This window comes from Thamnophis sirtalis, unplaced genomic scaffold (genome assembly GCF_051295495.1).
Source record: "Thamnophis sirtalis isolate CommonGarterSnake01/CBP01778 unplaced genomic scaffold, rThaSir2_p1.2 scaffold_13, whole genome shotgun sequence".
NCBI classification, from domain to species: Eukaryota; Metazoa; Chordata; class Lepidosauria; order Squamata; family Natricidae; genus Thamnophis; species Thamnophis sirtalis.
The window spans coordinates 8,967,102-8,984,407 of NW_028261393.1; the positions used below are offsets into that span (position 1 = coordinate 8,967,102).

At 42.1% G+C, this 17,306-nt stretch overlaps 3 long non-coding RNA genes across 3 annotated transcripts; 1 reads left to right on the plus strand and 2 right to left on the minus strand.

Annotated features, from left to right (window-relative positions):
* Positions 1-5,289: 5,289 nt before the first annotated feature.
* On the minus strand, positions 5,290-11,715 carry LOC148043001 (uncharacterized). Its single transcript, XR_015698323.1, has 2 exons — positions 11,578-11,715; positions 5,290-5,766 (listed from the first exon to the last, which is right to left on the minus strand). It is a non-coding gene; the product is annotated as an uncharacterized LOC148043001 (long non-coding RNA).
* On the plus strand, positions 11,547-13,573 carry LOC148043002 (uncharacterized). The gene is made up of 3 exons (XR_015698322.1): positions 11,547-11,683; positions 12,659-12,699; positions 13,353-13,573. It is a non-coding gene; the product is annotated as an uncharacterized LOC148043002 (long non-coding RNA).
* Positions 13,299-15,516, minus strand: LOC148043003 (uncharacterized). The gene is made up of 2 exons (XR_015698326.1): positions 15,338-15,516; positions 13,299-13,672 (listed from the first exon to the last, which is right to left on the minus strand). It is a non-coding gene; the product is annotated as an uncharacterized LOC148043003 (long non-coding RNA).
* Positions 15,517-17,306: the final 1,790 nt, after the last annotated feature.

Here is a 17,306-nt window from a genome sequence, read left to right on the forward strand (position 1 = left end):
GATTCAGCCAGTTTGCACCTATTTGAGAGGATTGGTTGTCAACTTTCTAAGCAGTTTGAAGAACCAGTTGTTGGAAGAAATCTCCTTTTGTTTTTTCCCACTTTACGGGGCTAATCCTGCAAGGAAGGCAGGAAGGAAACATTCTGGTGTTGTTTCTAGCCTAATCTTTTTTTTTTTTTGTATTTTTTGTATATATTTTTTTAAAAAAAATAGTTTTTATTAAACATTAAACATTAAACCTTTAAAGACAGAAAGAAAAACACAACAACATAAGAAAAGACAACACATACATAACAATATAAAGTACATATACAGCCTTTTGTATCGGCATTCATTAGTTATACGTTTTTTTAAGAGTAAAACATACAAATACAAATACAATTTTAAACATACAACCCCCCTCCCCCCCGCGGTGACAGTCATTCACAGCCCAACTTTTTTCTTTCCTTCCTCATTGTTAGGTCTCTAAGCCACATCTTCTCATTACAAAGTTCAGGGATCTATTACAATGCCCATGTTCACTTTTAACTTTCCCCATTTTAAGTCCCTGCTGTTCTCCTTGTCGCCCACATATACCATATGTTCCAGCTACGATAATGTTCTGTTTCTCCTTTGTTTCTAGCCTAATCTTTATTGCCCTGCTTACAGAAACTGCCTCTCCAGTTAACCCTTATTACATTGTCACAGCTAAGACGAAGCGCCCATAGACATGAGTGATGTTGAGTTGGCCATGCCCAAACAGTCACATGACCACCGAACCCCGCCTACCCAGCTCATCATTAGGGCAGAGAACTGGTGGTTAAATTATTTGAATCCCACCACTGCCTACAAGGGTATTTTTTGTCTATGCCTGCAAAGGATCAGAATCATGCCGGCAATGTGATACTCCATGGAAGTAGAAACTGGACTTTAAAGAATAATGATATCAAGAGTTTTGACACTTTTGATGCTTGGGGTTGGGGAAAACCACTGAGAATACCATGAAAATGAGAAACAAACAAAAGAAAATGGATAAATGGATTATCCAACAAATCAAACAGAGGCTACACATGATTAAGCTCAAATTATTCTACTTCCGGCACATGTGAAGATTTATTTCTAGTGTGGGAAATTATGAAAAAATAGTAGAATAGCAGAAGCAAGCTGGAAGGACTTGGTTCTCAGTGGTGACAAATGCCACATTGTAAGATTTCAAGGTCTAGGTTAAGGGTGTCAAACTCAAGGCCCAGGAGCCGAATCCAGCCCATGGGGTGCTTAGATCCGGCCCGTGGGGTGCCACCCTGGAAACAGTGAAGGACTAGCCAGTGGTGGCTCTGCCAGAGAAAACAGCTTGGGAGGCCGCATAAGATACCCAACCTCCGTTTTCAGTGGCAGAGGGTTGCAGGAAGCTGTCCCAGCAAAAAATGGAGCTTGTGAGGGCCGTGTGTGGCCCCCCCGAGCTCTGTTTTCAATGGCAGAAGATTGCAGGAGGCCTTTTCAGCCAAAAATGGAGCGTTGCCTTTATTCTGGCAGAGTGCTAGTGCCACCACAGGTACCCCCTTTAACACAAGTGATGTCAAGCTGGCCACGCCCATCTTGGCCACACCCACTCTAGCCGCCTGAGGTCAAACGCAACCCTAAGGTGGCCCTCAATGAAATCAAGTTTTGCAATAAAAATTATCCTTCCAAGATTGGTAAAATGAGGACTCAGATTGTTGGGGGCAATTTGCTGATTCTGTAAACCGCTTAGAGGGGACTGTAAAGCACTGTGAAGCGGTATATAAGTCTAAGTGCTATTGTTACTGTTATTGAATTGCTCCAGGTTAAAAGTACAACTCAAACTGTATATTATAACCTTTTAAATGGAATAACAAAAGTATAAGAATGCAAAGAAAATGAATAACTATGTGAATGTATACCTATAATTTTATGTAAGAGAATAAATGACAGTAAGAATATAAAGCACAATATAGGTAAACAATATTTTGTTATAAATAGCTAAGTATAAATAAATATAGAATTGTACATAAAAATGGATAACGAATAAGGAGACCATGAATGCAAGATAGAAATGTATAGAAGGGAAAACACTAACTGCAAAGAAACCAATACGGAACTGCTGTATGATATATGATGGACCTTCTTGTTCCTATGTTGTTTTAAGACATGTGTTTGTTTTTGTTGATGTGTTTATGTGTTTAAAATAAAAATTAAAAAAAGTCTAAGTGCTATTGCTAGTGCAAATCAGTGACACTGATTTGATGGCACATAAACAGTCAATCAATCAATCAGAGCTGTGAATCTGGTTTTTGAAGCAGTGGAGGTAGTTTTTTCATACCCCTTTTTTCATGCTCTGAATTTCCTCCCACTAGTGATTTAAACTACGAATCAGATTTTTAAAAGAGGTCCTTGAAAGTTGACAAAAGATGTCGCCGCCTTAAAATAACTCCCCCCACCAAGAAAGAAAATAAATCAAAGAAACTGAGATAAGGTAATCAAAAGATGGCGCTAAGATAAGATAATTGATGGATAAGTCAAAAGGGAAAGAAAAACTTTAAACCACAAATGGCCTTTTGGAAATTCTTTGCTTCATGTCATCAGATTAATCAGAGGGTGACAAGTCAATCTTTTTATCATAAAAAATGATACAGAGGATGAAAGATTGTTTCAATTGGCACCAGATCCTTCCTTGTGATGAATGAATCCTTCTATCCTTTCTCAGCTGATAATTTGAAGGCATGAATTTCTGCCTTCAAATAAGGCATTCTGGTTTGTGCTGCTATATCAGTAGAGATCCATCCTTAATCCACCCACTTGTATGTCGGTTATTTTCTCATTTGGGGACGGAAAACTCAAGCTGAGAAAAATGAATCTCTTCTTCGTGGGTGCGGCTTTGTTGATTTCTGTGCTCAGCACAGATGCCCAGGTGAGAGGAGCAACAGAAACAGACCCTGAAGTGGGTGTGTGGGGTTTCTAACAGTGCTTTGAGCTGTAAGCACTTAGCGCAGTGGTGGGATTCAGCCAGTTCGCACCACTTCGGGAGAACCGGTTGTTAACTTTCTGAGCAGTTTAGTGAACTGGTTGTTGGAAGAAATCATTACAGCAGAGAACCGGTTGTTAAATTATTTGAATCCCACCACTGACTTAGTGTAAAGTAATTACTAACAAAGTAATACTTTGAGGAGCTCTTAATCTTTTAAAACTTGAGCATTTACTTTTTTAAAAAAATCTTCCTTTAGTTACTTAGTAATTAAATATTGTTTAGTAATATTTAATATTGTTTTTGTGGCAAAAAAAATATTTGAGGGTGTAATTCAATGGAAGGAGATGCATCTGGAGGCTTCTATATGGTTGGTGGGCTTCCTTCATTGAGGATTGTAGGGAGCAAATGAGATCAGTGGTTGTATCATGCATTTTTAAAAAACAAATTAAACATAAAAGACAACATATAAAACTCTCATCCATTACATGCAGCATACCATTTGGTTACAAGTGTTTGTGCATCCATATTTTCAATTACATATACAATCACAAAATTTCTATCTAATATAACTAAGTACCTCACTTTCTTTTTTTAAAAAAAGGTTTTATTTCTTTTTAAAAAACACAGATATTTCATCATTCGTCAATCATTAAAACATTGAAGTACTTTTTTTTTGTATGCCCCTCCCTCCCTCCACCCCCCAACCCCCCCTCCTCCCCCCCCGACTTCCCAGAACCCATACACGGTATGGATTTTTAACTAACACAGTCTAAAATCGATTGAGAAAAAAGAAATAAAGAAATTAATGACATTCTACATTGACCTTAGCTTCTTCTTACTGAACTAACTTTAAACAGTTTAAATCATTTCTGATCTTAAGCATAGGCTAACTGGAATTTCTTGGTCCCGTATTTATTTTGTATATAGTCAATCCATTTTTTCCAGTCTCGTTTATATCTCTCATTTGAGTGATCTTTAAGATATGCCGATATTTTAGCCATCTCGGCTAAGTTTGTGATTTTCAATGTCCATTCGTGGATGGTAGGCAAGTCTTCCTTCTTCCAGTATTGCGCCACCAACAGTCTTGCTGCAATTATTAGGTGCAGAATCAAGTTATAAGTACCTCACTTTCATTGCACATCATATATTCAATTACGGTTAGTATTTCTTTCTTTTCAGCAAACCTAATTCCCTTGGATCCTTGACTGTCTATTTAATAACAATACACCTTTATGTAATCACTTATCTTATTCTGATTATTTTTACAGTGTAAAAGAATTTTCCAACTGTTTATGTTTATACAGCACTACTTTTGATTATGCATAATCCCACCAAATCATCCATCAAGTGTGCTTTTGTTCATTGTTGTCCTTGTACATCATACATTCAAGCACAAATGTTATTCCTTCATTTTTAAACAGAGTATTCTAAATACTCACTTCATACATGTACCAATCTTTCATTACTTAATGTATTACTTATAATTATTACTGTAATGCGCTCTACATGGGGCTGCCCTGAAGAGCGTTCGGAGACTACAGTTGGTCCAGAATGCAGCCGCGCGAGCGATAGCGGGTGTACCTATATACACCCATGTTACACCCATCCTCCGCGAGCTGCACTGGCTCCCTATTGGTCTCCGAACGCGCTTCAAGGTGCTAGTCATTACTTTTAAAGCCCTGCATGGCTTAGGACCTGGCTATCTGAGAGACCGCCTCCTGCTACATACCTCCCAACGACCAATTAGATCTCACAGGTTGTGCCTCCTCCGGGTGCCGTCGGCCGGACAATGCCGGCTGGCGGCCCCTCGGGGGAGGGCCTTCTCTGTTGCTGCTCCGGCCCTGTAGAACAACCTACCCGTAGAGATCCGGACCCTTTCCACTCTCTCAGCCTTCCGAAAAGCCACTAAAACCTGGCTGTTCCGGCAGGCCTGGGGCTGTTGAACAATGTTCAGCCCCACCTAGACAGAATGGATGGTGTGTTATTTTTTAAAAACTGTATCTTTTATTCCTAATTTTAATTTTTTATTTTGTCTTTCTAAGCCGCCCAGAGTCCTACGGGATTGGGCGGCATACAAATTTATTAAATTTCAATTTCAATTACTTCCTTATTAAACTATTTATCAACACAATATCTTTATAATATACATCACTACTTAGAGTTATGCATACTATCACCAATCATCTATCAAATATACATAGATTCATTATTATCCTTATCCTTCATTTTAAAACAAAATATTCTAAATTATTCAATTCATATATGTCAGTTTTTCATTGTATCGTTATTAATCTATTTAACAACATGATTGTATTATCACATATCTCTTTCAATTGAAACATAAATAAAACATTTTTTATTTCCAGGTTTTTTTTATCAAGCCACTGATAAAACAAAGCCCATATCTTATAGAATTGCTCATCTTCTTGTTCTCTAATTTCAAATGTCAATTTACTCATTTCAGCACACTCCATTATTTTTCGAATAACTTCCTCCTGTTTTGGTATTGTTTCATTTTTCCATTTTTTTGCAAATACGATTCTAGCTGCTGTTAAAATGTTTACAATCAGATATTTCAAGTCTTTATTGTATGTTTCTGGTATGATTCCCAATTAAAAAATCTCTGGTTTAAGGTCTATGTGTATCATTTTCTCCAACCACATGTGAATTTTAGTCCAGTATCTTTTGGTTTCAGTGCAAGTCCACCACATGTGGAATATGAGCCCGGTGTCTGATGACATTTCCAACACTTTTCCGATTTATTCTTGGACATTCTTGCAATTCTCATTGTGGGTAGATGCCACCTGTAAAACATACAAATTTTCTTTATATGCAGTTGACATTGTCATTTTATAATTTTGAGACCACAATTTCTGTCATTTCTCTAACTCAATCCCATGTCCAAAATAGCAATAGCAATAGCAATAGCAGTTAGACTTATATACCGCTTCATAGGGCTTTCAGCCCTCTCTAAGCGGTTTTACAGAATCAGCATATTGCCCCCAACAATCCGGGTCCTCATTTTACCCACCTCGGAAGGATGGAAGGCTGAGTCAACCCTGAGCCGGTGAGATTTGAACAGCCGAACTGCCGAACTAGCAGTCAGCTGAAGTAGCCTGCAGTGCTGCACTGTAACCACTGCGCCACCTCGGCTCATTCCCCCCTCCAAGCTATCATAGTTTCTTTAACTTGTTCCTCTTGTAGTTTGACCTCTAATAAATATCCATATAGTTTTTTAAATTACTTTTTCATCAGTACCTGTTAAAATTTTGTCTAGCTCAGTCATTTTGTTGTAAAGATCTTTTGATTTTCTATCTTCATTATATCTAGAGTGTATCTGCACATATGAATACCAATTCATTTCTATTCCTTCTTGATTCAACTCTTGGATAGATTTGAGTTCACCCTCTGCATTCAATATTTCATCATATCTAACTGTTTGTTCCTTTTTATATATTATTGGATATGAAAATGCTTCAATGGTTGATATCCAGACTGGAGTTTTTAAGTAGTGTAATCTTTTAACCTTTTCCCAGTTTAATAACAAAGCCTCCCTTACATAATGTCTTCTAAAATAACTATGTGCTTTAGTTCCCTTATACCATAAAAAAGCATGCCATCCCAACATTAAATCATGACCCTCTACATTCAATAATCTAGAGTTTTTTTAGTGTTATCCACTCCTTAATCCACATCAGATTTGTTGCTTGATAATATAACTCCCAGTCAGGTAAACCCAATCCTCCTCTTGTTCTAGCATCTTGTAGCAATTTGAGTTTTATTCTTGCTTTTTTCCCTTGCCAGATAAACTTCAAAACTATTTTGCTTAGATCTTCAAAAAAGTCCTTGCCCAATCTAGTTGGGATTGCCTGGAACAGGTATAAGATTCTGGGTAAAATGTTCATTTTAATTGTAGAGATTCTTCCTATCATTGATAGTTGCAGGTTTTCCCATTTCATCAAATCAGTCGCAATTTGCTGCTTCAGTCTAATATAATTGTCCTCCTTAAGAGTGCTGCATTTAGCTGACAGGTATATATATATCTCCAAGTATTTAACCTTGTTTGTGACTTGAATCTGCAAAACGTCCGCCAACTCTTCCTTTTGTCTTAATGGTATGTTCTTTGTCAAAATCTTTGCTTATTTTCAAGCCTGCTATTTTTCCGTACTTCTCTATTCTTTCTAAGAATTTGAATGCTGTCTCTAATGGGTCTTCAAGAATAAAAACCAAATCATCTGCAAACGCGTGTAGCTTTTATTCTTTTTTAAATTTTCATTCCTTTTACTCCTTCTTCTTCTCTAATCTTTCTGTTTAAAACTTCTAATGTTAAGACAAAAAGTAACGGTGATAGTGGGCAGCCTTGTCTCGTACCTCTCTTTATTTCAATGGAGTCTGTCCATTCTCCATTTACCATTATCTTTGCTGTTTGTTTATGATATACCGTTTGTATAGTTTGAATAAATTTCTTACCAAAAATGTTCCATTTTTTCCCCTGTTCTGTAGCAACAGTCAGACTATGGGACTTCACCTAACTCTGTCATGGAGAACTACCATGGTTCAGGTCACCCTGCACAATCTTTGTCTACACAACATTTGCCTGGCGACAGCAGACAAGTGGAATCTGTTCCCTCTGGTCTTCGTCATCCTGTCTCTCCAAAACGTGTCCATCCTGCTTCACCAAAACGTGGCCATCTTACCTCTCCAAAACGTACTGGGCCCAATAATCCCATGCAAAAACGTTCTGAATCATCACGCGCCCAGGCTGTCTCTGCGCAATCTAATGGTGCCTTGGCAAAAACTTCCGTTGCCTCCAATGTTCCACGTGGCCGTAAATATCTTAATGGCCAATTTGCCTCAGGAGGAAGTAGGCGTGGTAACCAGCACCAAGCTTCCCAGGCAGCCTTGACACAACGTACTGATCCTGTCCCTGCCCAACATGCTTCTAGGGTTCCTGCACAACATAACCGTGCTGCCTCTGCACAACATGACTCTCAAGCTTCCACACAATCTGCCCTTCCTGCCTGTGCACAAAAAACATCTCCTGCCTTTGCACAATCTGACTCTTTTCGCAGGGCCCGGGGCCAAAGTTACAAGAAACATGTTAGCTCTGCACAATCTGTTCCTCCTGTCTCTGCACAACCTGCCTCTTCTGCCAGGGCCCGTGGCCCAGCTCCCTCTGCACAACGCGCCCTTCCTGTCACTGCAAAATATGATCCTCCTGCATCTGCACAACCCGCCCCTCGTGTCTCTACACAATCTGGCCGTTCTGCCAGGGCCCGTGGCCGAGCTCCCTCTGCACAACATGTCCTTCCTGTCACTGCAAAATCTGATCCTCTTGCATCTGCACAACCCGCCCCTCGTGTCTCTATACAATCTGCCCCTTCTGCCAGGGCCCATGGCCGAGCTCCCTCTGCACAACATGTCCTTCCTGTCACTGCAAAATCTGATCCTCCTGCATCTGCACAACCCGCCCCTCGTGTCTCTACACAATCTGCCCCTTCTGCCAGGGCCCGTGGCCGAGCTCCCTCTGCACAACATGCCCTTCCTGTCACTGCAAAATCTGATCCTCCTGCATCTGCACAACCCGCCCCTCGTGTCTCTACACAATCTGGCCGTTCTGCCAGGAACCATGGCCGAGCTCCCTCTGCACAACATGTCCTTCCTGTCACTGCAAAATCTGATCCTCCTGCATCTGCACAACCCGCCCCTCGTGTCTCTACACAATCTGCCCCTTCTGCCAGGGCCCGTGGCCGAGCTCCCTCTGCACAACATGCCCTTCCTGTCACTGCAAAATCTGATCCTCCTGCATCTGCACAACCCGCCCCTCGTGTCTCTACACAATCTGGCCGTTCTGCCAGGAACCATGGCCGAGTTCCCTCTGCACAACATGTCCTTCCTGTCACTGCAAAATCTGATCCTCCTGCATCTGCACAACTCGCTCCTCGTGTCTCTACACAATCTGGCCCTTCTGCCAGGGCCCAGGGCCGAGCTCCCTCTGCACAACATGCCCTTCCTGTCACTGCAAAATCTGATCCTCCTGCATCTGCACAACCTGCCCCTCATGTCTCTACACAATCTGCCCCTTCTGCCAGGGCCCGTGGCCGAGTTCCCTCTGCACAACATGCCCTTCCTGTCACTGCAAAATCTGATCCTACTGCATCTGCACAACCCGCCCTTCGTGTCTCTACACAATCTGCCCCTTCTGCCAGGGCCCGTGGCCCAGCTCCCTCTGCACAACATGCCCTTCCTGTCACTGCAAAATCTGATCCTCCTGCATCTGCACAACCCGCCCCTCGTGTCTCTACACAATCTGCCCCTTCTGCCAGGACCCATGGCCGAGTTCCCTCTGCACAACATGTCCTTCCTGTCACTGCAAAATCTGATCCTCCTGCATCTGCACAACTCGCCCCCCGTGTCTCTACACAATCTGGCCCTTCTGCCAGGGCCCGTGGCCGAGCTCCCTCTGCACAACATGCCCTTCCTGTCACTGCAAAATCTGATCCTCCTGCATCTTCACAACCCGCCCCTCGTGTCTCTACACAATCTGGCTGTTCTGCCAGGGCCCATGGCCGAGCTCCCTCTGCACAACATGCCCTTCCTGTCACTGCAAAATCTGATCCTCCTGCATCTGCACAACCCGCCCCTCGTGTCTCTACACAATCTGGCCGTTCTGCCAGGGCCCGTGGCCGAGCTCCCTCTGCACAACATGCCCTTCCTGTCACTGCAAAATCTGATCCTCCTGCATCTGCACAACCCGCCCCTCGTGTCTCTACACAATCTGCCCCTTCTGCCAGGGCCCGTGGCCGAGTTCCCTCTGCACAACATGCCCTTCCTGTCACTGCAAAATCTGATCCTCCTGCATCTGCACAACCCGCCCCTCGTGTCTCTACACAATCTGCCCCTTCTGCCACGGCCCGTGGCCGAGTTCCCTCTGCACAACATGCCCTTCCTGTCACTGCAAAATCTGATCCTCCTGCATCTGCACAACCCGCCCCTCGTGTCTCTACACAATCTGCCCCTTCTGCCAGGGCCCGTGGCCGAGTTCCCTCTGCACAACATGTCCTTCCTGTCACTGCAAAATCTGATCCTCCTGCATCTGCACAACCCGCCCCTCGTGTCTCTACACAATCTGGCCCTTCTTCCAGGGCCCATGGCCGAGTTCCCTCTGCACAACATGCCCTTCCTGTCGCTGCAAAATCTGATCCTCCTGCATCTGCACAACCCGCCCCTCATGTCTCTGGACAACATGCCCCTTCTTCCAGGGCCCAGGGCCGAGCTCCCTCTGCACAACATGCCCTTCCTGTCACTGCAAAACCTGGTCCACCTGCATCTGCACAACACACCCGTGTCTCTACACAATCTGCCACTTCTGGCAAGACCCGTAAGCAAGCTTTCTTGCCACAACTAGCCCATGCTAACTCAACACAACCTTTCCCTCCTGTCTCTGCACAACCTGTCACTCCCATCTCTGCACAATCTGCCTCTTCCAGCAAAGCCCGTGACCATGTTTTCTTGGAACAACTAGCTCTTGCCAACCCTGCACAACCTGTTCCTCCTGTTTCTGCACAACCTTTCCCTTCTGCTAGGGCCCCTACCCATGGTGCCTCTGCACAACATACCCCTCCAGATTCTGCACAGCCTGCCCTTCCCATCTCTCCACAGTCTGACCCTGCGATCTTTGCACAATCTGAACCTCCTGTCTCTGCACAACATGCCCGCACTGACTTAGCACACCATGCTCATGCTGTCTCTGCGGAAGCTGACTCTGCAGTCTTTGCACAACCTGAAACTGCTCTGTCTTCAGAACATGAACCTCCTGTCTCAGCACAACATGCCCATGCTGTCTCTGCGCAACCTGACCCTACGGTCGCTTCAGAACATGAACCTCCTGTCTTAGCACAACATGCCCATACTGTGTCTGCACAACCTGACCCTACTATCTCTTCAAAACATACACGTCCTGTCTCTGCGCAACCTGACCCTACTGTCTCTTCAAAACATGAACCCCCTGTCTCTGCGCAACATGCACATGCTGTGTCTGAGCAACCCGACCCTACTATCTCTTCAAAACATACACGTCCTGTCTCTGTGCAACATGCCCATGCTGTGTCTGCGCAACCTGACTCAACTGTCTCTTCAGAACATGAACCTCCTGTCTCAGCACAACATGCCCATGCTGTGTCTGCGCAACCTGACCCTACTGTCTCTTCCAAACATACACCTCCTGCCTCTGCGCAACATGCACATGCTGTCTCTGCGCAACCTGACCCTACTCTCTCTTCAGAACATGAACCTCCTGTCTCAGCACAACATGCCCATGCTGTGTCTGCACAACCTGACCCTACTGTCTCTGCGCAACCTGACCCTACTGTCTCTTCCAAACATACACCTCCTGTCTCTGCGCAACATGCTCATGCTGTCTCTTCAGAACATGAACCTCCTGTCTCAGCACAACCTGACCCTGCTGTGTCTGCCCAAATGACCCCTGCTGTCTTTGCAGACTATGATGTTGCTGTCTTTGCAGAACCTGACCCTACTCTCTCTTCAGAACATGAACCCCCTGTTGCTTTGTCACAACACACACCTGCTATCTCTGCACGACCTGCCCCTACTACCTTTGTTTCCTCTGGCGATGCATCTGTATTGCTTGCCTCTGAAGAACCTGCTGCCTCTGGAACACCTCGTATCTCTGGGGAAAAGTCTTCTGCCTCCAAAGGCCAGGTAGGTATGAAATCGTGTGGATTTTTAAAGGGCTATTCCTTTGAGTGGGAGAAGAAGATTCTGCTGGCACTAAAAATGAATGTGTGTGTGTGTGTGTGTGTGTGTGTGTGTGTGTGTGTAGGTAGGTAGGTAGGTAGGTAGGTAGGTAGATAGATAGATAGATAGATAGATAGATAGATAGATAGATAGATAGATAGATAGATAGATAGATAGAGATATGTATGTATGTATGTATGTATGTGTTATGGCCCAGTAGGAGCCGTTGGAGCTGCCACCAGACTCCGACAGTGAAGGGTCTTATGAGTCGGCCCTGGAGGAGGTGGAGGACCCTCCGACTCCGAGTAGGGCACGGAGAGACTGGTTGGCCACCATGTGGCGCCTGAGCCTTGCATCAGTTGGGTGGAGACAAGAGTGAGTGATCCAGAAACCAACAGTGAGTTGTTCCGGGATGCATGCCATCGAAGAGCTACTCGGCGTCAAGAACAACTATGTAATTACAGGAGGTAATTACGCTCAGCTGATGTTGAATCAATGCTATTGAATCTTTCAGATTCATCTCGTAGCTTTATTTCTAAATAATATAATATTTTTATGAAACAAACATACAACATTAAGTGATTTGAAAATGGCTTGGCAATAGGTTGGCTCCTATTTCCATCAGAACACACAAACTTTAAAATGCACACAGCATCCGAGAAAGACATCACAATCAACGGTTAACACAGCCAGGAGAAATATTTATATGTGTTTCAAATTTACTCTCTTGAATTTATTTTTAGAAACTAATGCTGACATTTTCCACAAATATTAATGTTAGGTTGTTGATTGATGTTAGAATCCCCAAAGATGCTATTACATGCCCATCACATCTATTGCAGGAATTATGCATTTTTTTCCTAGTAATGGCCACAACAGAATTCATACTCCAGTCATTAAACATGTGCTGAATTCCTTTTCTGTTTTTATTCCTTCCAGACAATTTAAATCAAAAGATCCCACTAGGAGAATGTATGCCAGTGAGTATGGAAGATACTCTTTGCTTCAGTAGAGCTTTACATTGTGCAGATTTTTCCTAGGACTTTATGATAAGTTGCTTTCAAATGCATAGATAGTAACATTCTGAAATATTAGCAGACTTCTATTATGGATGTGAAAAAAATGCAGAGTGCAGAGAAGAGCAACAAAGATGATCAGGGGACTAGAGGCTAAAACATCTAAAGAACGGTTGTTGGAATTGGGAATGTCTAGTGTGATGAAAAGAAGGACTAGGGGCGACATGATAGCAGTGTTCCAATATCTCGGGGGTTGCCCTAAAGAAGGGGGAGTCAAGCTATTCTCCAGAGCACCTGAGGGCAGGATAAGAAGCAATGGGTAAAAACTAATCATGGAGAGAAGCAACTTATAATTAGGGAGAAATTTCCTTGACAGCTAGAACAATGAATCAGTGGAACCACTTGCCTCCAGAAGTTGTGAATGGTGCAACACTGCAGGTTTTTAACTATATTACCTAGCTTAATAATGAAGCATCTGCTAGAAAACAACTAAGCTCAGAGAGTACCAAAGAATCCGCAGTTCAACATTGAGCTACAAATATTCACTTCTATCAGCATAAGAGTCAGTTTCATATCCTTTTTTAATGCCAAATTTTCACTCTTGTTTTTTCCCCTAGACCCACTAACTACATTTGCTGAGAATAAAATCCAGAGCCACCTCCTACACTTTCTCTTCCTGGCTTCCGTAATTTGTTCCTAGTCAAGGATCAGAGGGAAAACTTTCTTCTGAGAAGGGTTGCAACCTTTAGAATTCTTTCTGCCGGTTTGGGGGCATTTCCTCCTGATTGTTAACATGGGTTATTCTACAAGAATGAACATTTGCAAATAAATAGATCCAGCATTATCACAGAGTGTTGTCTTTATCATTGTGTTCTGAAAATTCGCATTGTTCCCAATATGATGATGAAATTCAGGTCAGAACAATATTTGGTTGATTCTGGTAAAAAAAAAAAAGAGAAGTGAAATAAATGAAAATAAAAATTGCATCAGAAGTCACGACAAGAATCAATGGATGAAAACGAACCAAGGGGAGAAGCAACCTAGAACTAAGGAGGAATTTCCTGATCGGAAGAGCAATCAATCAGTGGAACAACTTGCCTCCAGAAGTTGTTGGTGCGCCATCACTGGGGACTTTTAAGAAGAGACTAGACAGCCTCTTTCTGAAATGGAACAGGGGCTCCTGTTTGAGCAGGAGGTTGGATTAGAAGACCTCCAAGCAGTGGTGGGATTCAAATAATGGTTCTCTGCCCTAATGATTTCTTCCAACAACTAGTTCACCAAACAGCTCAGAAAGTTAACAACCGGTTCTCCCAAACTGGTGCGAACTGGCTGAATCCCACCTTTCAACTCTGTTATTCAAAACATGATTACAAGTCCATCATCAGGATGCTTTTTCTATTTGAAAAAAACAGCTATCGTGATTTCAGAATTACTCTTTAAACAATGGCAGAAAGAGAGATTTGGATTTATCTGGTAAGGGGAGGAAAAAAACCAACAGTTAAACATAAGAGTTTGCGTGATGCTAAAAAGTTTAGACCTGCCGTATTTAAAATTGTACTTTGCAGGCTCTTGCTTTGTATGATTAAAGGCAGGGGTGTCAAAATCACATCGTCACAGTGGCTTCACTTGACATATCAGGACTTCTCCCTCCCCTTCGCTAAACTGGGCGTGGGTGTGGACAGCACGTGACACATGTGGCCCGTGGACCAGTAGTTTGCCAGCCCTGGATTAAAGGAATGAGTGATGTTGAGAAATATGAAGTCACTAGATTTAGAAGGCCATGATTTGAGATTGACATACATTCTCTGGGGAGTCTCATACAGCCTGAATGACATCATTTTTTGACGTACCAACTTTAAGTACCACTGTGGCATTTTAACAGGCAACGAACCATTTCTGTGGCTTTTACAGGCACTTGCAATTCTTAGGTCCATATTTGAAATATCCCAAAATGCCTTCTTTAAAAATATTTTGAGTTTTTTTTAATTGAAAATTTTTAGGAAAAAAAAACTTTTGCAAATATTTACCTTCCCCCCCCCCCTGCCCTCCCCATCCAACCCCCCCAACCTCCCCCCCCCACTGACTTCCTAGAACAAATACAGGGTATAAATCTTTAACAAAGATGTTCTAAAATAAACTTAAAGAAAGTTAGTATCATCTTTCATTTGAGCTTTAACTCCTCTTTTGTTAGGCTAACTCTAAACAGATTATATCATTCCTTATTTCTTCAGTCATAAACTATCTGGAATTTCTTAGTCCCGTATTTATTTTGAATATAGTCAATCCATCTTCTCCACTCCAGTTTATATCTCTCATTTGAGTGGTCCTTGAGATATGCTGATATTTTAGCCATCTCTGCTAGGTTTTTTACTTTTAATGTCCATTCTTGAATAGTAGGCAAATCTTCCTTCTTCCAGTATTGCGCCACCAACAGTCTTGCTGCGGTTATTAAATACAAAATCAAGTTAGTCACTATAACAGTACAATCAGTAGTTAATCAGTCTTGTTAGTTACCTAACAAGAATAACTGAGGGGTAAACTTTATCCTTTTTTAAAGAACATTTTGCATAATCCACCATATTTTTATCCAAAATGCTTTTACCTTTTTACAAGTCCACCATATATGGTAATATGTAGCATCGAGACAATCACATCTCTAGCATTTAGGTTGTAAATTTGGATATATACAAGTTTTGATATAAAGGCTCAGATTTTCTTTTAATACTGGACTTGGGTTGTAAAGAAGTCACTCAGATTTGATTTCAACAACATGCTAAGGAACCCATCTGCAAAAAAGAGCTAAAATGAAAACTAGCACAAAGTATAATTTCAGATGCCTGGAAAAGAAAAAGAAAATAATTTACTTCTGACTTCTTTTGGTGCAGAAGAATAAGGTAGCAGACCTCAACTTTTCTTACTTTTATGTAATAACATATCCCTGTATTTTCTATTACAACAAATATAGCTTCCCCATTCAGAAGGTGACAAGCGGTGATCACATAACCCTGGGAGACTGCGAGCAACATCAATATATGCCAGTTTCCAAGTGGCTGAATTTTGATCATGTGACCATGGGGATGCTGCGATGGTCACAAGTGTGAAAATAGTCATAAATAACATATTCAGTGCCATTGTAACTTTGAGAAATCACTAAATGAATGGTCTCAATCAGGCTTGATTAAAAATTTTATATTTTGTCAAAGATGACCCCAGGACACTGGAACCATCATAAATACGAATCTGTTGCTAAACATCAACATTTTGATCACGTGACCATGAGGATGCTGCAACGGTCGCTAAGTGTGAAAATGGTCGCTAAGTGTGAAAATGGTCATCAGACACTTTTTTCAATGCCATTGTAACTTTGATCATTAAATGAACTGTTTGAAAGTTAAGGCTAGCTTGCATTATAATGCCTTATGCTGGCTTACATTTTCAAGAGAGAGAAGCTAAACTCCTTGTTAGAATTGAAATAGAAATGAATAGAGTAGAGTAAAATAGAATAGAATAGTTTATTAGCCAAGTGTGATTGGACACACAAGGAATTTGTCTTTGGTGAATATGCTCTCAGTGTACCTAAAGAAAAATAAAATAGTAAGATAGTGGGATCCTTGTTGACCAAGCTCAGAAACCAGCGATCCCACAATCTGCTCCACACCTCCTCTTTCCTCCTCGCCGCGCTGCCTGCAGAAAAACGGTGTGCATCAGCACGCGCACGTGCAGGAGGGGAGGGAGCCGAGCGGAGATAGTGAAACGACTGCCCTCTGAAGGCCACATCGGGAACGACACTTCAGAGAAATAAAAACATTTTTTTTTAATGGCGTTCTTTTTAAAAAGAACGCCATTAAACGCCATTTCTTTCTTTTGGAAAATCGGGACTTTTTGAACACGCTGCAGGACACGGGACAAATTATCAAAAATCATGACTGTCCTGCTGAAAGCGGGACGTCTTGTCACATTACCCTAGGGTTGAAGTCCACGAGACTTAAAGTTCCCATGTTTGGACATCCCTGGTCTAAATCAATCAAACTAAGAAAGATAATCAAAAGAGGACTAAGAGAAGATAATGTTCAGTCAAATCCAGGAAAAAAAAGATTTTAAACAACAAATGGCCTTTCAGAAACACTCCATTATCATCACATAAATTTCAGGTGGCATTTTCATCATTATTTTCTTTTAAGTCAAGGTCATTCTCAAAATAATAATGATAATATAGAGGGTGGAGGAATGTTTTGGTTGGCACCAGATCTTTCTTTGTGAATGTGTCCTTATAACCTTTCTCAAGAGGTAATTTGAAGGTCTTATCAATTGCTCCTTTCAGTTTGGGCAGTCCGGCATCCCGATACATCACTAGAGATCCAACATTAATCCACCCATTCCTACTTAGGACACTTTCTCATTTGGGGAAGGAAACCACAAGCTGAGAAAAATGAAGCTCTTCTTCATGGGTGCTGCTTTGTTGATTTCTGTGCTCAGCACAGATGCCCAGGTGAGATGAAACATGCATTTTAGAAAGGGTGGCAGAGGAACTCCTGTGACTCAAACCCTGTGGGTTAAACACGGACTAAATT